Source organism: Procambarus clarkii, chromosome 90 (genome assembly GCF_040958095.1).
Source record: "Procambarus clarkii isolate CNS0578487 chromosome 90, FALCON_Pclarkii_2.0, whole genome shotgun sequence".
In the NCBI taxonomy this organism is placed as follows: Eukaryota; Metazoa; Arthropoda; class Malacostraca; order Decapoda; family Cambaridae; genus Procambarus; species Procambarus clarkii.
The window spans coordinates 16,796,459-16,817,995 of NC_091239.1; the positions used below are offsets into that span (position 1 = coordinate 16,796,459).

A 21,537-nucleotide genomic window follows, 5' to 3' on the forward strand; every position below is an offset into this window, starting at 1 on the left:
TATGTCATGGGTTCGTATCCTGGCCGGGGAGGATTTACTGGGCGCAATTCCTTAACTGTAGCCTCTGTTTAACGCAACAGTAAAATGTGTACTTGGATGAAAAAACGATTCTTCGCGGCAGGGGATCGTATTCCAGGGACCATAGGATTAAGGACTTGCCCGAAACGCTACGCGTACTAGTGGCTGTACAAGAATGTAACAACTCTTGTATATATCTCAAAAAAAAAAAAAAAAAAAGATAGAGACAGTTGTACGCTTTGTGGGAGAAGATGGGATACAGTGGCCACAGGAATATAAGTGATAGACAGATCAGGCATGAGCAAAGGAGACAGCGGAGCGTGATGTAGAGGTTGATGATGGACAGTTAGAGTCAGAGATAGAGTCGGTTCAGAGCATGACCGTATTGCAGGTGGAGGGCGGGGAGAGCCTGAGTTTGCGCCGCTACATACGAAAGACATTGTCAGAATGGAATGTCATGAGCAACACCACAGTTTGAGCAGCAGAGTATATCTGATGCACAGTCCCGTGTGTAATGGGAACCAGAGCATTTCCCACATTTGATGTTATTGGTGCAGCCTTTTGAGGTATGGTGAAAACCCTTACATTAGAAGCACTGAGTGGGACGGGGAAAGCACACTTCGGGTCCATAGAATTACCCAAATCGGCCCAAAACTACACAAATCGTCCTAGCATTACGTAAGTAATGAAGAAATATGGTATATTTACTTACTATAATGTTGGTGCTACACGTAGAACATGATCAAACCTATTTTTACTCTGAAATAATCTAATTTCATAACGAAATAAGACGTAAATATGTGAGAGGTGACGCCATAGGAAGTCGACGGTCCAAGCGACAATTATGTGGAGCGACTTATCCAAGATATATGGTCGCCTGGAGAGTGTTTGCTGCCATAACAGCCTCCAGTACACAGTGATCCAGTCGTCGTACATACATGTATGTATGAGTGTGTGTACATGTGTATACAACATTAATAATTTTGTAACTAGCGTCAAACACTGTTACTTGCTTAGCTAACCGAACTAGAGGGTTCAGTTCCTGAACCGATTATGTGCCTCTGTAATCCTTTACACCACTGCCCACGGGATGGGTATGGGGTGCATAATAAAGAAAGAAATAGAAGAAATAGAAATTGCATAATACGGTTATTGACATTCAATAATAGTAAGATAAGTTTTGATATTAAGTTTTTAAGTAAGATAAGTTTTAAGTAAGACAGTTTTGATATTCCTAGAGTACGACTTAATCAAACTAGAAATGCTCTACAAATCAAGGGGCCCAGAATGTGGAATGACCTTCCCAACCATGTTAAAGAATGTACCTCTCTCAACCAGTTTAAGTTAAAAACGAAGCTATACCTAATAAATTCCCTGTAACCTACCTTACCCTTCTATTGTCAACCAATGTGTGATTTTTTTTTTTTTTTTTTTTTAAGAGCGCTGTTTGTCAACATAATTGTATTTGTGCTGCTTTTTCATCTATGTTTTCATTTCTTGTTTTCATTCTACTCATTATGCTCAATTAGTATTAAGCATGTCATTTAAGTTTATCATGCCCGAAACGCTTTGCGTAATAGTGGCTTTAGGCATTGTATGTACTAGCTCTACCTATAAGTCAACCAATCTTTGTAAAAATTTATTGTATGTATGTACCTTACCTAAATAAACATTTTATTTTTTTTTTTATTTTATAAATCAATGAGGACCAAATGGGAGACCAGTGATCAGATGAATATTACAGATTTAAGAGTAGCCTTCTCTTGTATATAAATGAAAAAATAAATTCGTTTGTTTAATTCTAATGCTTGTAGGCGAGAACAGGTGTGAACGCCAGCTAGCGCACAAGCACATGAGCGCCCAAAATACTTTTACACAAAAGACATGTACAGACAGGCGTGTAGCTTCTGACTTCTTTTTTATTGATTAATATTAAATATTAGGCGCTTACCTATAATAGTTATCATTTTATGCAAGTATAACTATCACATAATAAATATAAAAGGAGTTTATAAAAAAACTGACAGAAGTGTTGTGTTTTGTGCGTTGTATCGTGTTTGTGGGCATTCGGGTGTGTTGTGTTTACGCTGGCGGGCGGCGTCCTTACCAACTCCGGATTATGTCTATTACATCACTAAACTTCATTTAATAACTATATGCCTGTTAAATAGAAAATTTTAATTGTTAATAGCATTATATTGTCGTTTTAATATGGAACACGTACACATATGCGAAACGGCTAAAGCTGGTGTCCGAAGTGGTAAAAATATGAGTGTGCGATGTTGTCAATGTACGGAGTGTCTTGTATCCGAGTCCATAGGAATTACCGTTTGTCCTGGCGCCATCTATGTTTTGACAGCAGTACTACTAATGTTCCCACGTTATGTGATGATCGCTATACGGGTGTTATGGTCAGTTGCTCTTCTATATATGTTTATGGACAACGTAGGTGATCTGAGGCAATTTGCGGCCAGAGTGAAATAGTATCCACGCGGTGAGTGATGGAGGAGGATATATACTGCTGTGTACTCGACCAGCGGGTGAGAGGTAAGTTATATCGAACAATTATGGGGAATAGATGGGTTATTTTAAGCGTAGAATGTCAGGTAACCGGTAACTACACAGATGGGGTAGTGTTTTTTTAAGTCTTTATTTACTAAAGTTGAACATTACATTATGCCTTTAGCTGAACAAGTCTACTGGTGGGGGAAGTAGACGGGTTTTATGAAAGTATTTTACCTAAATATTTGTATTTGGTTAACTAGTTCAGCCGTTACCAGGGAGGGTGTTCCTTTAATCTAATCTAAAAATTCTAGCCGGACAAAGTGATTAAATAAAGAAATTGAATAGAACGAAGTGGTTTGCCAGGGTGCTTAACATTTAGTTTAGTTCACTTACTATGCAGCCCATGCTTAAAGAATGCAAGTTTATCATATTGAATTTACCGTAGTTTTACTGCATTTAATATACCGTTTTTACCCTATTTAATTATGTCGGGTAAAGGCCGGTCGTGGAAAGTTCCTAATATAGCAAGTTTTAAAGGAAAAGTTTGAGTTAACTTTAACGCTTAAGTTAGTGACCAATTAGCTTAATCTATTGTGAGGAAAGTTACTAGAATCGAACATTGCACGTGCCATTTCTCTACTCTTTTTGAGAACATGACTAGATACATGAATCGCATAGTTTTATTACTAAATGTTCATGGATTAGGTTGCATAGTTGAGGAAATAGTGATAAGGTTTGTGATTTTGTGTACCTTGACTTCAGCAGAGATTTTGATAGTGGCGCAAAATTGATAGGGGCTCGGATCATTGGGAATGCTGACTGAAGTTGATTAGGTCATGGCTATACCAAAGGAAATTAGTATAAATGGGGTTAAGTTGGGAGAAGTGTTGTAAGTAGTGCCTAAAAGCTCTCCTTGGACCTCGGTTATTCCCAAGATTATGGTTTAGACCGCAATAGTTGCAGAATTGGCAAATAAAAAATACCGATGCCCTATATAGTTTTGAAATGGTTAAGACTACCAGATGCAGTTTAATGCTGACGAATGTAAGGTTTGGGGGCTAGGTAAAGATGAGATAGGTGGTGTAGATTGTTAAGTGTTAAATTTTTTGCAGGTGGTAAATTCTCCCCGCGCTGGCACTGCTCTCCAGCCTGGGATGTTGATTGGTTAGTCTTCAACTGCCTCCCAACATGGTAGCGAGGTCCTGAGCTGACATGCAGTGAGGAACGTGGAAAGCTTCCTGAATTGGCAAATGGTATGCCTCCCTTTCAAACCAGCAGCTGGCACAAATGTTCCAGCTAACATCAGAATAGTGGATGAAGCCCACACTAAAATGTAAGTGGTACAGTAAATGGACACCCCCCCTTCCTCCCTTTTGACACTGAACAGTTGGGAGGAAGGGGAAGTGTGGCTTATAGTTCTATTGCTACAGAATCTCTTGCCATAAGCCAGTGGCAGTGGCTATTGGCACTTGCTATTCAGAATCTCCCCCTTACATAGTTAATTAAAAACGAAATGCAGTAGACAAGCTTAACTCTTGAAGGGGGCAACATTTTCGTTGCCATCAAAGCACATCAAAGATGCTCTGAGCTAACTTCCCCTAGTCATTAGTGAATGGTGGCCAGTAACTCTCTAGTAGGAACTTTACTGCCATTAGAATGTATGCAGAAAGTGTACACTTCTGCTGTATCTGCCAGTTTGCTAGAAATTGAAATTGGCATACTTGCTCAGCAACTACTTGCCCTCTTGTACCATGTTACTCAACCATAACATAACCACCACACCACCCATTCTTCTAAAATAACATCCCATATGATAAAACTTCTGCTTTTAATAAATATTGATAATTTTAATATTAGTTGGCTTGCATGGTGTATTAATCATTCCTTTGGCAGAACTATAGCTAAATTGTTCCCACAACATTTAATCGATTAACAGTACTGTATCGGGTTCATAAAGAAATTGATAATAAAGACCAAGTGTGGTCATGAGTGCTGCAGATGGGGGAGATAGAACCTTACACCTGCAGAAGTGTGGTGATAACTGGGGAGAATATGGCCTTGTATAGTTGCTAGTGTAAAAATATTACTAAAATCACATTGTCTTGGTAGTATAGTTGGGTTAATTATGAATTTTGAGACTAAAGAGCTTGGTACATAATTCAACAGAATAAATTTGTCCCCCTAGTAGTAAGCAGTGGTTGCAAAAGAACAAGAATTTGTATATATAAATTTTGTATTGCTTTTATTCAAATGTTATACATGGTTGTTAAATTAGTTTTTGCAATGTTCCAGAAAAATGTTCATGACTAAAGTTGTTGGAAAATAAAATTTGTATAGGATGTTGACTTGAAATGACTATAGCTTTGTTTGTAAATAATAATTTTGGGACAAAAAGATAGTTAGTGTGCCATTTAAAACGGCAACTGTTAAACTGGTGGTACAGGTATGAACAAAATAACATTGCTATGCAAATAACTTTTTAGTAATATTTGCTGTTCACATGACAGGTTGTGGAAGGTCCTGGCAACAAAGAGCTGCAGGAAAATACTTGCAGATCTACAGTAAGTAGTGTTGTGTACATTGGAATTAGAGGGTAGAAGTTAATTGCTAAAAACCTATTAAATATTAGGGTATGGAAGTCTAGGCTTAGGCTAGTGGGTACCATATCTGCAAGTTTAGTCCTTTCAGGAATGTATTGAATAGAATGGTATGTTGAAATTGTGAAAATTGTAATGTGAGGCATTAGATCTTAAACAGCATAGTTGAGGGTGTTTTATTAATAAAATTTTAATGAAATATAAATCTTGTTTAGTTAACATTAAATGTTTGTTAAATAAGCTTTAATCTATAAATGTATAACACTGTTAAGGGTAATCATGAGTCAAATAAAGTTAATGGCAGGAAAAGTTTTCTTCTAAGTGATGGTATTTTTCCCTTGAAAGTAAAACAAATATTCAATGTTTACTTTAGCTTGGTTTTAAATTGATATACAGTATTTTCCAGAATGTGGTTTGGAAAGTCCAGAAGTCCCTCTGTCAGTTAATTGCATAAACAGAATCAGGTGAGTTGTAGTAAAGGTTAATCTGAATAGATTTGCATAAAAGTAAAAAAATAGTAATAACTTAAACAATATAGCATTGGCTAAAGATAAATGTAAATTGCCATTGAAGTGCAGTTGTGGATAGTTTCTCAAATGACATTTACTGAAACTTGATGACATATATATTTATATTGCTAAATTAGATCTTTACTACTGCTACTAGAATATGTAGGAAAGGTAAATTCCTTAAAGAAATTTTTTCCATCTGAATTTGTAAAGTACTGAATGCTAATTTGAAAAGTAAAGCAAGATTGGCTTTAAATCTGAAATTAATTTGTTGAAATATTTTTCAGGTGAAAGTGATTATGATGCATGGACTGGCTTGGAGTGAGTCTCCTTTACTCTACAAAAGTGGGTGAGTTTGAATTTGATGTTTTAGCTATATCAATGACCTAATCTTAATTCTCTTATCTAGTCCATTTATAGGTGTGTAACCATGTCCTACTGTTACAACCCACAGGGGATGATGCAGTTTGTACTGATCCTACCCCATTTCATAAAAGGGGATCAGGCAGTCCTGCAGATTTCCCTGGCTTGGCTTTTTCAGAGCTTTGCTCTACTACCCATCTAATAGATGGACTAGATTTGCATAGGTTTAGGGACCCTTAACAATGGTTACATTGTTAATTCTCACAGGGCTTGTTTGCTGAATGGGTGGATGCATCTAAAACTTTAGTGCCTGGCATGCATTGTACAGCATATGTACAATGTGTTGATGGCACTAAAGTGGTGGATGTAATGCACCCATTCAGGGAACAAGCTCTGCACCCAAACCAGAGGAAGGGATAGGCCTTGCTGAGCCTATCTTAAAAGATAGGCTGTTAGGATTCTTTGGGCTTATTATTGGGCATTGGTGATAATAAAAGTAGTGTCCCTGTTTAATGTTTATTTTTCTTTTACAGGTCTGGAGTTGTCTTGGCCTTTTGGATCTTCTGTTCATCTAAGAGCATCTGTCCCACAACCTGAAATGGTAATAAATATTAGATGTATTATAAATACTATATGTAAAACTTATTAAATAAAACAATTTTAATGAAACTACTTTATATACCTTATCCTGACATTATGCTGGAAATTATTGTTTACTACTATTGATGCAATGTTTAAACATCTGAAATTTTTTTACTTTGAAAATAAATACTTGGTAAAATTTACACTTATTTGTAACTTGTTACATAGGTGCATGCAAAATGCATTGAAAAGATGTTAAAGTGGACTACCTATTCAATTTACATAAACTGACAAATATTGCAAATTAGTCTGAAATATTAAAGTGGAAGAAACTTTAGTCAATATTTTAGTTTTCATATTTGAAAGTAAATTTAAAGCTATAAAACACCTAAGCTTTGTACAAATTATGATTAAATTAACTAAAGATCATTGTTAAATTTACAAAACATTAGAAAAGTGACACTGAAAACCATGTTGTATAGATGCTTCAAAGTCTTTTGTAACTTAAATTTAATCAAAGCTCTTAAATGATTTGTCTGCCAAACTTCAGATTTTCTGAAATATTTTACCTAGAATAAAACTATCGTTTGAAAGGGCAAAACAGATTACTGTCAATTAGTTTGACCTAACATCTGCAAGGTCCTGAAGGAATGGAATTTTTTTTTTTGTAAAACTTTGTTTTTAGCAAACAAAGTCTGCCTAATGAACCTGCTCATTTTTATTAGAAATGGTAATTGCAACATTACCAAAGGCCATTGTTTTAATAGCCAAAGTACCAAATGAAAGACCAAGAAGCAACAAATAGGTACATGGTAGAAAGGACAAAAGAATGGTTATGAGGACCCTTTCATTTGTTAAAGAAATGACTGGGGAATAATGCTGTCATACCACAAGGGGTCTTAACCCTTGTCATATACATCACTGACATTAATCTAAATATTACCAACCACAAAAATTGCTGATAACATGTTATAAAGAATAGAATATTGAGGCCTTAATGCAGATCTCTAACTCTACAAATAGTAACAAGATTGGCAATTTCTTAATATAAAACAGAAAAAAATCCAAGACCTTGCACGTGAGCCAGAACAATCCATATCACTACCACATTAAAATGAAACAACAATGAAGGTACGACAATTACCAAAAGAAGGCACCAATCCGGGAAGGCCATGTAGCACCATCAAAGTGCGAAATAATCAGAGGGCGCTAAATATCACCAAGAATGCCAATACGAGAACAAAAACGCATAAGGGGAATGATATCATAAGTAACCGATTCACCTAGAATTCTATCGAGGGACGAGGGACGGTAGGAAAGCAAGACACGCTCATCCTGGAAGTCAGGACATTCAACAAGGATATGCACAACTGTAAGAGGGACAACGCAATTCGGACAATAAGGAGCAGGGCGGCGCTCCATTAAGTGACCGTGGGTTAAGCGGGTATGACCAATCCACAGCCGTGCCAAAGCAGTGTCCCACCGCCGGTTACGGTGGTAGGAGGAAGGCCACGGGGACACACTAAGTTTGAGAGTACGCAGCTTGTTACCAACGACAGAGGACCAACAACCCTGCCAACGGGGAAGAATGAATAACAGGATAAAAGTCGGAATAAGGAATACCTTTACGGGAGATGGGACAAGAACGGATAGCTTCCTTAGCGGCAGCATCCGCACGCTCATTGAAACACCAATATGGCTGGGAACCCAGCAAAACTCTACTGATTTAAATTTACTAGAAATAAGAAACAGCCAATGTTGAATCTCAATGACCACCGGATGGACAGGATTAAAGGACCATAGAGCCATGAGGGCACTACGAGAATCAACTACAACCACAAAGGAGGAATGAGAATGAGAAAGCAAGAGACGAAGAGCATAGAGAATAGCATAAAGTTCTGCCGTAAAGACGGTAGCCTCCGAAGGGAGGCGACACATGTAAGTACGGTCAGGAAAAACAACAGAGTAGCCCACACCATCCGCAGACTTAGACCCATCAGGGAAGATGGAAATAGGGTGGGAGTGCGAAGAAAAGTGCTCAAGGAAGAGGCTTTTCACAATTGTAGGAGGGGTAAAGGCTTTAGTAATACAAGTCAAGGACGTACAAAACTTGGGAAGGGGGACTCTCCACGGAGGTAATGAAGGAACAATACGAGGAGAAACATTAGAAATATGAACAGAAAGAGAATCCTGTAAGCGAGATAACTGGACAGAAAGTGGGAGACAATGAAGAGGAACAGGAACCACAGGAGGAGGAAAAGTCAATGCACGACAGAGGCGAGAGGAAGGATGTTGGAAGGACCACGCAAGATAGCGAAGACAGTAGCGATCACGGCAGTCCTGAAGAGAGAGAAAGCCAGTGTCAACATACAAACTAAGGGCGGGAGTCGAACGAAAGCCACCAGAGCCGAGACGCAACCCAGTATGGTGCAAAGCATCAAGATGGCGAAGAGTAGAAGGAGAAGCAGAAGAGTATGCAGGGCAACCATAATTGAGTTTAGACACGACGAGAGAGGAGTGCAAATAGAGGAGCGTGCGCCTATCCGCTCCCCAAGAAGTATGGGACAAAACCTTAAGGAGGTTAAGGGCCTTAAAGCATTCAACTCGGAGGCAAGAGATATGGGCTGACCAAGACAAACGAGTGTCAAAGACTAACCCCAAAAGCTTCGCGGAATCCCTGTACACAATGAGATGACCATAAAGCAACAACAATGAAGTAAAGGTCCTTTCAGTAAGAATCTATCATTCACTGAAAGTTGCTGCAGTTAAAAATAAAAGAAAATACAAGTCCCTAGAAATAAACAAGCAACCTTTTTGACTAAGGAAAAGAAGGTAGTTATTCTACTGTATAAGTCTAAGTATTCACTTAGATAACTGTATCCAAGCATAGAGGTTCCCCCCCCCCCTTCCCTTTCAGAAAAACATCTACTTTCAAAAAAGTTTAACATTGGCCAACAAAAATGATTACAGAACTAAATTGCCTAATACCAGGAACAACTGAGAGCCATGACAAACACTGCAACCCTCTCCTACCCCCAAGTCTTATGCTATTTATGATCCAAGGTAATTTGAGATACTATACTGTACTTCCTACAGACGAGTCTAGTGAGAGGGTGATCTCCTGGCGATTAAATTGAAGCACGATACAGGTGTCAACGAACATCAGTCAGCCCACTTGTCAGCACAGTGGATAACTAATGACATCATAATCTGCAGTGTTGTATGCCTCCCTGTGGCCATTTAAATCAATAAAACACAGGGTTGTGGCAATGTTTACAGCATAAGGCAAGGTACAGTATAGAGGAATCCTGGAATGCCATGTAATGTGTAGTCCTTGAATGTGCTTTAGGCAACCAAATTGAATAACAACATTTCTGGTGTTCGGCTATATAATCCGAGTTTCTCATTCGGTATAATGTTTTAAACCTAAATAGGAATTCACTTTAAAGGTCAATTTATTTGGAAAGTGCTAACCAGATTCCAAATTACTGAGCTCTGAAAGTACTACAAGGCAAGTTTAACCGAATGAGTGTTTGCCTATCCATACCCCCATGAGGTATGTGACAACACTGAATAAAGAAAGGGTCTTTGAGCATTCACCGTGCAGGTATTTGACATGACCAATATAGCCAAGTGTTAAAGATCATTCTAAGCAGTTCTGCACAATCCATATACTATCAATTAATATAATTGTACAATGGTGCTTGGTGGATGATATTTCCTATTAAAACTCATTGGACAACTGTTTGTATTAGACATTTTAAACCTACAAATGGTAGCCCTAGATATCACACTACAGTATTAATTACAAGATGAACAATGTAAAATCAATACCACAACAGCAAAGGATGACGGCTTTTCAACAACCGACAAACACACAGGTCTAACACCAGCCATCCCGAGAGAGGACGTCCCAAGCATGTACACCCCACAACTTTACATCACCTTTGCTACCTCACGCGAGCACGCAACAGCATGAGGATGCCATACTCCCAAACCAACTCCATGCACTTTGAGGCTTTAACAACTCAACATTTAAAAAGTTGATTTAAAAAATCAAACACCTGAATTTTTCCCTAATTAAATTTACTAGGGAAATGCACACCAAGCCATGAAACTTACAATGAAGATGAACAAACTACACACAACTGTCACCAAACTTCCATATACCACCCCCCTCTCACTCCTGCCCTCCCTCCTTAGGTGCTCTGATTGGCTGAGCACCTGAGCCACCACCACTCACCTCTTGTTGTGAGAGCCTAAAGCATGTTTGGTTGCACTTTAAAAGTTCCCGAGTGTACTCGCCTAATTGTGAGTACCGCCTGCCCGGTTCACCATTTTGTTTTTCAATCTACCTCAATTTACCCCTTTACAGTCAAATATTATGCAAAATTCTGTTTAAGACTTGTCCCTTCTTAACTTAAATAACTGCTTTGGCCATCTGCAATCTTTCTAGGTGGGTAAAAATGACTCTTGAGGCCAGAAAGGACTTATCAGACGGCGATCATAACAATATGGTACACACACAAAATCACAACCTGATATACACCAAGCAGAAAATCCACTGGAGCTGTGAGGCGACGTAAACCCTTGCCCAAGGCACTGGCAGCTGCATACTTACCACAGTATATTACTGACTTTGTAAAAGTCTTACAACCGGATTTCCCCATAAATCACAGCAAGTTTTGAGGCCCCTCCTTGAGTCAACGTCTTACGTAAGACCTACAAGCACTCGGGTGAAGGCTGAAGCAGTTCAACACCATACGCCCCAACTTCAAATACACAGTTGAGAGGCGGGACCAAAACGTGATTTTCTGTGTGTGCCTGAAGTTGGGGCATACGGTCTTGCTTCACCCTTCACTTTACCCTTCACCGGCGTACTTCAGGGGTTTTATTTAATACTTGGACTGGCTTCAGTAGGGCCTCCAGACTTTGTGGCTTCACAAGTGTCACGTGAATCCCCTACATAGCAGTGGAACTGCCTTTTCCCTTCACCTTCAATGCCTCTGCACTGGAAGTATACATCTACACCAGCCCAGAAGAGTCATCAGTCCTGCCACCTCTCCATACCCCCCAGGGCCTGGCACGGCCTGGTACGACTCAGAGGCAAGCCGGGCGCCACTGCTAACTGGCAGTTTGTCCCCACAAACAAGCAGTTAGCCGCCTTCAACTGACAGTGGTACAGCTCAACACAAAGGCACCGCCAGCCACAACGAGCAGTTTGCTAGTTGACCAGATGTCCACCTCGTGTTGACACTGGGTGAGTCATCACCGCCGGACTATATAAAGAGCGCTGCCTCCCTGGAGAGGCAATCTCTCCCTTAGTGCTCTAGGATCACCTTGGTGTCTCTAACCCGTCATCCACTTCCAGCCAACATCATGTGACTGATGCCATGGTGGTATGGTAGCTGTCTTCAGAACACCAGTATATCTTCATACTTTTATTCATTGCTTATAGTTTATTTTTTGCATTTAAGGTCATACTAACTTGTTCACCTTTGCATTACATGATAGTCAAGTATTGTCATGTGTTATTTTTGTTCATTACTATTTCAGTAAATTGTTTAATTATTTATTTGATAATTTTCATTTGTTTCCACCCGCAACTTACACACTGCAAGGCCAATAGCAGCATTTCTTTCATTTATGTGAGGGAGAGCCATACCATCTTGGTTCAGTATAGCTGTGATACCATAACCCGTCACACAAGATATCCAGTTGTAAGACTTTTACCATCAGTGGTGGTAGAGTATGCAACTGGCAATGCTTTTGTTACAGGTTCGCTTCATCTCACAGCCCCAGTGGATTTTCTCACACATTTGAATACATGAAACAACTTTATTTGATACATTCCAAACCAAAGTACTGTACAGTACAGTAATTATCAAACCATCAAATGTGTGGGATAATCATAGTGTGCTAAATATCACTAACGTTGCCAATACAAGAACAAAAACGCATACGGCGAACAATATCAAAGGTATTGAATTTACCAAGAATTTTATCGAGGGACAATTGACAGTGAGGGATGGTCGGGAAGCAAGACACGTAAGTCCTGGAAGTCAGGACATGTAGAGACAACGGTTTGGACAATAAGAAGCAGGGCAGCGCTCCATTAAGTGCCCGTAAGTTAAACTTGTATGACCAATATACAACCTCGCCAGAGCCGTTTCCCACCACCGGTTACGGTGGTAGGAGGAAGGCCACGGGAACACACTACTCTTAAGAGCACGCAATTTGTTACCAGTACCAGAAGACCAACAACCCTGACAACGGGCAAGAATGGGGAAATGAATAACTGGGTAAAAGTCATAATAAGGAATACCTTTACGGGAGATGGGACAGGTGCGGATAGCTTCCTTAGCGGCAGTGTCCGCACGCTCATTTAAGAACACACCAATATGGGTGGGAATCCAGCGAAATTCCACTGTCTTAAATCTACTGGAGATAAGAAACAGTGTTACGATATATCGTATCGTGTTATTTCATCGCATAAAGGCACGATTATTTAAGTCATACGTTCATTATTACAGGAAGAACGAGGCTAGCAACCATGGAGGTCGTTAACTGTCAGCACGGTATGGCTCGTCCGGTGGCGGGAATTTCTGTTAGCCAATCAGAACCACCGGGCGAGGTAACGTGTGCTGGCCGGAGCATGTGGAGAGAGAGACATCTACTCCCCTCCAATTTTGTCCAGAAGAGTCTGAGTCTTTTTTTGAGCATTTTGAAAAAGTTGCTACACTAAAGCAGTGGCCAGAGGAGGATTGGGCCCAATTGGTGCAAATAAGATTGACTGGGGCAGCGAGAGAGGCCTATACCCAGCTCTCTCTTAAAGATTGTAAAAATTACTGGACTGTGAAAAACAGCGTACAGTATTAAGGTCATTTCTACTGACACCTGAAGCTTACCGGAAGCGGTTCAGAGAAATGGTAAAGACACAAAGGAGCACATACGCTGTAACAGCCAGAGATTTGGAACGTAGATTCCAAAGATGGAAGATTCCAAAAAAAGATTCCAAAATCTCAAAGCTGTTATCTTCCATAACTTTCAAGAACGTCGACCATGCCTCGAGGTCCTCTTCCTTCATGAGGGTGGAGCACGCTAACAGTTGGGTCCGTTGGTCACACATCCAAACGCGACGACAGACATCTATTCCCCTCCATTGAGTCAACAGGCTGTCGTCGCGTTTGGATGTGTGACCAACGGACCCAACTGTTAGTGTGCTCCACCCTCATGAAGGAAGGATCCCAATGTTGAATTTCAACTACCAAAGGATGGACTGGATTAAAGGATTCTAGAGCCATGAGGGCACTGCAAGTGTCAACTACAAACACAGAGGAGGATTGACAGCGAGAAAAGAGTTGATGAAGAGCATAGAGAATAGCATAAGTTCTGCCATGAAGATGCTAGTCTCCGGAGGCAGGAGACACAAAGGTGCAGTCAGGAAAAACAACAGAGTAGCCTACACCGTCTGCAGACTTAAGACCCATTGGTGAAGACGGAAATAGAGTGGAAGTGTGAAGAAAAGTGTTCAAGGAAAAGGTGATTTAGAACTGTAGGAGGGGTAAAAGTTTTAGTCATGTGGGTCAAGGCTTACAGAATTTAGGAACGGGGACCCCTCCATAGGGGCAAAGACGGAATGACACGAGGGGAAATATTGGTAACACAAACTGAAAGAGCATTTTGTAAGAGAGACAACCGTACAGAAAGAGATACGTGGTGAAGGGAAACAGGAACCACAGGGTGGGTAAAGGTCAAGGCATGACATAAGCAAGAGTGAGGGTGCTGTAAGGACCGTGCAAGGTGGAGAAGACAGTAGCGATCATGGCGATCCTGTAGAAACAGGACGCCAGTTTCAACATACAGGCTTAGGGTAGGTGTCGAAGGAAAGGTACCAGAGCTGAGCCGTAACCCAGTATGATGCAGTGTGTCCAGATGGTGAAGGGTAAAAGGAGAAGTAGACGAGTAAACAGGGCCATAATCGAGTTTAGACAGAACGAGAGAGGAATGTAAAGAGAGGAGCAGTGTCGATTAGCTCCCCAAGAAGTATGGGACATGACCTAAAGTTAGTTAAGGGCCTTAGAGCATTCAACTCGGACGTAAAAAATATGGGGCGACAAAGACAAACGAGTGTCAAAGATTAGCCCTAAAAGCTTTAGCAGATTCTTTGTACAAAAGGGGATGACCCCTGTTACCTAACAGTAAATAGGTATCTGGGAGTTAGCTGTTACAGGCTGCTTCCTAGGGGGGTGCGTGTGAGGGAGAAAAAAAAATTTAGTAGTTAACCACTGAACAGCTCTGTCTCCAAATAACACCCTGGTGCACAAGAAATAAATTCTTTCCAAAAATTTTTTTTCTCTTCTTATATTGTTAAAATGTAGAGTCTGATCACGGGGAAACTAAAAAAAAAATATTGTATGTGACTTACTTTAGCTGCGATGGAGCTGGGAAGTTGAGCAAATTATAGGCGCTGAGCGTTGGAGCGATGGGGGTCTGTCGGCCCCGCCACCCCGTGCGACGGCAGTTGCTGCGAATAAAATATTGCGCAATTATTTTGAAGTTTTTCATTCATTTCTTCTTTTTTTTTTTTTGCTGTAATATTATTTAAAAGTGTGTAATTTGTGGAATTGATATAATTCAAAGTATAGAACATCGCTATGCTCAAAATTATGGGCCTCATATATGCGACATATTCTACAATCAAACAGTGTTTTTGCTGTTATTACACTATACACACACATTGTATATACCCATCTACGTATGTATTCACCATAACGATCCACTATGTTGGTATGGTGAGCCCAAAAAACATGAGTGAGCTGCCACACCCTGCCAGTCCTCCCTCCCTTCTCCAACACATTACTCGCCAACATTCCTCCTCCCAAAATACTATTATTGTGTTTATTACACTATTTACACACATTATGTATAAGTATGTACATGTTTTATTCATGTACATACGTACATACTTGCCATCTCCTCACCTCTCTCTCTTGCCTACTTAATGCTCTTGCTTCCCTCATCTCATCACAATCGACTTTATAATGGTCCAGGACGGATCGAAATGTCGTCGTCTATTCAATTTCCAGTGTGTGGTTTGGTCAACAATGAAATCTTCATGCAAGATCTTATAAAGAAAACCCCTAGAACGAGTTTTGCAGATACGAAAGAGTTTAAGGTGAGTAGGGGATGGTTTGAGAAATTTTGAAAAAAGACGTGGTATTCATAGTGTTGTGAGGCATGGTGAGGGTGCCAGCTCAGACAAAGTAGGGGCTGAAAGATTTGTTCGTGATTTTAAAGATTTTGTAGATACTGTATTGATGGATATATTCCACAACAAGTGTTTAATTGTGAGGAGACATGGCTATTCTGGAAAAAATTGCCGAAGAGGACATACATTACCCAAGAGGAGACGTCACTGCCCGGACACAAGCTAACTTGGGCTAACTTGTGTCAGGATAGGCTAACTCTTGTGCTGTGTGGCGATTTGAAAATTAAACCCTTGCTCGTGTATCATTTCGAAAATCCAAGAGTTTTAAAAAATATATAACGTGCAGAAAAACTGTGATGTAAAGTGGTTTGCCCTGCCATCAAAAAATATCTGCAAGAGAAAAGTTTGACACTAAAGGAATGACATGAAGGAGGAGTTTTCAACCTACCTTGTGTTAGGTGTGCAGGGGTCAATAGGCTGAACATAATGTCAGGAGCAAAGGGGGGCGTTTGCCTCTTCAAACACAATTGTGACCATCTTCATCTCTTCGAACTATCCTAAATGCTCTCTTCACCTGTCTGACCAAATTGGGTGTCCAGACCACCTTTGAATCTGAAATTGTAAAATTAATAGTGATTTCAGAATATTCAGTCCATTTATACTAACAAAATTATATACAGTATACTGTAATTGAAATTTTACAGAATGATAAAGGCAATTTAGCAACTTTGTTAAAATGCACATGGGGGAAATACATGAAAATAGGTTAATATTGTTTGTAAGGTTGATGGGAAATGTTTATTACTTTTATGATTTAAAAGATGTATAGCCCTGATACTCCATCCTGGGTGCATTCCACCAGGTAATGACCACAGCAAAAGTTTTCCACGAAGCTCTATTGTCACACAAACTTTTCACATTTTCAAACTTGATTCATCTTTTTCCCCCTCGTTCCAGGGGTTTTCTTTAAAAGGTCTTCATGCAAATGCCTTGGTTTCTCACAAATGATGGCCTCTGAAATGCTATCACCTGCTAACTCTTTGTTGTGTATCCAAATTAATAAAAACTTTTCAACATCCTCAAGTGTTTGTGTTCTTTGTTTCGGGATTGTTGAGATGCCTTTTGCCACTTTAACGCTCATAATGTTCTTTTTCTTAGCAAGTATAGTGCATATTGTTGACATAGATTTGTTGTACTGCCTAGCTAGTTCAACAACCTGTGCACCGTTTTGACGTTTATGAATGCTCTCTTGTTTTTCCTCTATGGTCATTCTCACATGTGTTTTCTTGGCTTGAACCTTACCACTGGCTTTCTTGGGACTCATGGCAAGATATATAATAACAAATTTTATGTTCAAATAGCCAAAAATCCCAAAACAAATATAATGCTTTATAAAGAATTCAGGCGCGATAGTTACTAGGCAGGAGACACTGGTAAACTGAGGTGCGATCACCATGCCACCACGCAATAGGTCAGCCCATACGCATATCAACAAACTCATTTCCCGAGGCAAAGTTTGTAACCCGATTCAAATTTTTCGAAGAAATTAGGCTCGTAACCCTAAAAGTTCATAAATATTCATTCGTAAGCCGAGGTGTCACTACAGTATATATAACTAAAAAATTAAACTCAGGATTACTTTCAACCCCCACCCCTTTTGCTCTACTCCATCGCCACCTACTTTCACCCCCCTCTATGATGTACTCTTCCATAGACACCTACCTTTGCCCCCCTCCTCCCCTCTACTCCTCCATCATCACCTACCTTCACACCCCCTCCCTTCTCCTCCTCCATCGTCACCTTCCTTTCACCCTCCTCTATGATGTACTCTTCCATAGACACCTACGTTCACTGCATATAATGCTCCCCTCTACTCCTCCATCGTCACCTACTTTCACCCCCCCCTCCGCTCTACTCCTCCAGGGTCGCAGACAATTTCACGAGCGTGAGAACTACGAGTTCTCTAACCACTCTCACACTCCTACTCTCTCACCAGTGAGGGGGAGGGAAGGAGGGAGGAAATGAAGGAAGAAAGGTGGGGGAGAGAGAATAGGCAGGGGGGAGGAGGGCCTAGATACATTTCTTCCATATAGATAGGTAGACTGAGGGAGAGCTGCTTGCCAAGAGCCCTATCAGACAGGGTTCCTATTCCTAAACCCTCCATAATATGCCACATCCTGGTCAGGACAACTTGCTCGATTGTTATTCTTGGTGTGACTCGAGAACTGACCCCGAGGCGGGGCATGGGCATGGATTATCTCCCTGGGGCACGCACCTCCCTGCCCCAGCTCTCTCTCTCTCTCACATAATCTATCAAGGGTCTAACATGAGGTCATTGTGCCTACCAGACGTGTATATGTCCAAGGCTGGCCACCTGTCTGAACCATTCAAATGTATAAACACGTAATTAGTGTATTAAAATTATATATAATGCTACAATTATAAATTAATTTGTTCATGGTCATTCGTTTATCAGTATTTTAATATGAGGTATATATACGCATGTATGTATACGTTGACGTACACATATATGATTATGTGTATGGAATGATTATGATTAATCATATATGATTATATCTAATGGAATGCATTAGTAAGTGATGTGGTGGAGGCTGACTCCATACACAGGTTCAAGTGTAGATATGATACAGCCCAATAGGCTCAGAAACCTGTACACCTGTTGATTGACGGTTGAGAGGTGGAACTAAAGAGCCAGAGCTCAACCCCAGCAAGCACAATTAGGCGAGTATATGAACGAATGCACATGTACACTTTCAAATGAATTAAGATACCTTGAGATACACAAATGAACCTGCGTAAAGCTTTTGACACTGTCAACCACCAAAACCTTCTTCTTAAATTACATCATTATGGAGTCAGAGGACACTCCCTACAATACCTCAAATCCTACCTTACTGACAGGCTCCAATATGTTTCTGTGAATAATACAATTTCTCCCACCCTACCCATCAACATTGGTGTTCCCCAGGGCAGCATACTTGGCCCTCTCCTCTTTCTCATCTACATTAATGACCTTCCAAATGCCTCCCAACACCTCAAACCAATTCTATTTGCTGACGACACAACCTTCATTTACTCCAGTCCTGATCCCCTTGCTCTAAATGCCACAGTAAATACTGAGCTAAATAAAGTCCATCTGTGGCTAACTGCCAACAAACTCACCCTTAACATTGACAAAACCTTTTATATTCTGTTTGGCAATAAATCCTCTAATCAAATAAATCTCAAAATAAACAATACCCAAATTTGTAACAAATTAGATGGCAAATTCCTTGGCATTCTCATTGACCACAAGCTTAATTTCCAGGGACACATTCTAAACATATCAAAAAAAGTTTCAAAAACTGTGGGCATTCTTTCTAAGATCAGATATTATGTACCACGCCCTGCCCTGGTGACTCTCTATTACTCCCTTATCTATCCATATCTCAACTATGGTATTTGTGCTTGGGGCTCTACTACCCAAAATCACTTACGTCCTCTAATTACTCAACACAAAGCTGCTATTAGGACAGTATCCAATTCTGGCCCCAGACACCACTCGGTACCCCTACTTAAATCTCTGAATATGTTAGACATTAAGTCACTGCACATTCTCTCATGTGTATTATACATATATAAAACGCTAAACTATAATGCCAATCCTGATCTCAAAAGCTTCATAGAAGGTTGTATCAGAACCCATGAGCATCACACCAGAAATAAATACAGTTTTGATATTCCTAGAGTACGACTTAATCAAACTAGAAATGCTCTACAAATCAAGGGGCCCAGAATGTGGAATGACCTTCCCAACCATGTTAAAGACTGTACCTCTCTCAACCAGTTTAAGTTAAAAGCAAAGCTATACCTAATAAATTCCCTGTAACCTACCTTACCCTTCTATTGTCAACCAATGTCTGTTTTTTTCTTTAAAGAGCGCTGTTTTTCGACATAATTGTATTTGTGCTGCTTTTTCATCTATGTTTTCATTCTACTCATTATGCTCAATTAGTATTAAGCTTGTCATTTAAGTTTATCATGCCCGAAACGCTTTGCGTAATAGTGGCTTTAGGCATTGTATGTACTAGCTATACCTATAAGTTAAACAATCCTTGTAAATATTTATTGTATGTATGTACCTTACCTAAATAAAATTGTATTGTATTGTATTGTATTGTACAATGACTTAGTTTAAATAGTTTAAACACATTATGGTACTGATTTTGACATGCTGATGTCTGGAAGGGAGAGGGGGTGTGGGGGGTTATTGTCTGAGGTGGAGGACCAGAGGAGGGGGTCAGTGGAAGGATGGTGGCTGGAGGGATGCCATTGTTCTAATGGTTATGAAAACAATTATTGATGGCAGGAATTCAGTGGGTGTGTACTTCACCCGCACCATCACCATACTGTGCCCTGCTACAACCCCCCCCCCCCCACTCCACCCATGCTGTGCGGGGCGTATTACACATTATGGGATAACCGACTGTCTGTCCATTCCTGTCTGCTCGTTATGCTGCCCTTCCTTTTGAAAATTGTCTGCTTTATCGACTTCCTTCAAGACCACACGTTAGCCTCTTATCACGCCCTCTTACCACTCTCAGGGAGCCGGCTCTTCTATACAATAGTTACCACTCAGTCCCCAAGGTGAAAGAGTGTTCGGGCATATGACTTGTTACGTGTACTTATTTGCGATTCGTTTGGGCTGTCACGGGTGGTGATTAGTGTTGGGTAAGGCTAGGCCAGGTCAGGTCTGGCTATGCCAGGTCAGGCCAGGCCAGGCTAGGCAGGGTGAGAGAAGTAAAGCGGCAGGTACTTACGTTTCCGAGAAAGTAGCGGCGGTAGTATATTGTTGATTTAGATTCGACGACATCCTGAAGCTAGTAGGTGGCGGCCTCATCGCTCTCGAACTTGTTGTTGTTGTAGGGGATACGAGGCACACCCAATATCCCCCTTACATTGATCACATCGCACACTAATATTTTTACTATTTCGGACACCAGATTTGTCTGTTTCGTATATGTATAATTGTTCAATATTAAAACCACAATAGAATGCTCTAAGTACTTTCGTATATTAATACATCTTCAGAAGGAATGGTTCGCTCTGAACATGTATTAATATAAGAAAGTACTAAAGGAAATTCCTGTTTCAATTCTTCCTCCGTGGTCTGACACTCTTATTATATATTGTATATACTGAATTATATATACTATGCTTATATAATATATACTGAAATATTGTTACATTTAACGTATGAAACAAAGTATATATCTGTATTTTTAATAAAATATAAAACATTAATATTTATCAACGTATCTCTGTGAATTACATAATTTATCAGTATTGTACAGCCTGTGATCTCCACCTGGCTGGCCACTGATACCTAAGTAGCTTTCATGTGTCCGGACACCGGCGATAGGATTGTATTATTTAACTTTAAAGAGAGAGATATTTCTTGAAATGTTGTCACATTAACGTCTACATCTTCCTTCCTTCTGACATATAGATTTTAAGGTTAATTAGCATATATGGAAATAAATTACACAATTTATAGGCTGGTGTGAAGGGCTTCACACTCTTAGAGCAAGCCATCAAGAAACTGTACAGTATCAAATGCATATATCTTCGCTTTCACTTCAGTTATATTTATGACAAGTATTTAATGTGTAGCTTATATTTCTGCCTTTCTGTTGACATAGAAAACTTTCGTTTATTACATTATCTAGATAAAATTAGCATTGATCTTCAA

General features: G+C 40.0%; 2 long non-coding RNA genes across 4 annotated transcripts; one reads left to right on the forward strand and one right to left on the reverse strand.

Moving 5' to 3' along the window:
* The first annotated feature begins 288 nt into the window (after positions 1-288).
* LOC138359279 (uncharacterized) lies at positions 289-6,661 on the forward strand. Of its 3 annotated transcripts, none has more exons than XR_011225904.1 (6): positions 289-696; positions 3,636-3,856; positions 5,031-5,084; positions 5,527-5,584; positions 5,917-5,978; positions 6,526-6,661. It is a non-coding gene; the product is annotated as an uncharacterized lncRNA (long non-coding RNA). The 3 variants fall into 3 exon arrangements; XR_011225903.1 differs by lacking the exon at positions 289-696 and adding an exon at positions 727-958; XR_011225902.1 differs by lacking the exon at positions 289-696 and adding an exon at positions 1,928-2,565.
* On the reverse strand, positions 6,495-20,949 carry LOC138359278 (uncharacterized). The gene is made up of 4 exons (XR_011225901.1): positions 20,606-20,949; positions 16,234-16,397; positions 15,003-15,101; positions 6,495-6,585 (listed from the first exon to the last, which is right to left on the reverse strand). It is a non-coding gene; the product is annotated as an uncharacterized lncRNA (long non-coding RNA).
* Between the last annotated feature and the right edge of the window lie 588 nt (positions 20,950-21,537).